Source organism: Kryptolebias marmoratus, linkage group LG13 (genome assembly GCF_001649575.2).
Source record: "Kryptolebias marmoratus isolate JLee-2015 linkage group LG13, ASM164957v2, whole genome shotgun sequence".
Lineage (NCBI taxonomy): Eukaryota > Metazoa > Chordata > Actinopteri > Cyprinodontiformes > Rivulidae > Kryptolebias > Kryptolebias marmoratus.
In genome coordinates, this window is record NC_051442.1 from 23,597,219 (window position 1) to 23,597,504 (window position 286).

The following is a 286-nucleotide window of genomic DNA, read 5'->3' on the forward strand; positions in this document are numbered from 1 at the left end:
AAGGATTTGTCATTTGAGTCATTCATTTTGAGAGGGAATCACCCAATGACTTATATGGATAGACATGACACGCACAGACATGAATACGTAGACGCCCCATTGAGCGCCGAACCGTACGTCAACGTCGCCGCCATATTGGATGTGGCAAAGTGGAGCGATCGGAGAAGATGCCTCATTCATGTGCTGCGTGGAATTGTAATAACCGGTTTACAGCTCAAACCAGAGCTGATGGCATTACCTTTCACAGGTAAGAATGAAAAAATACTAGTGATTGTATCTGGCCATT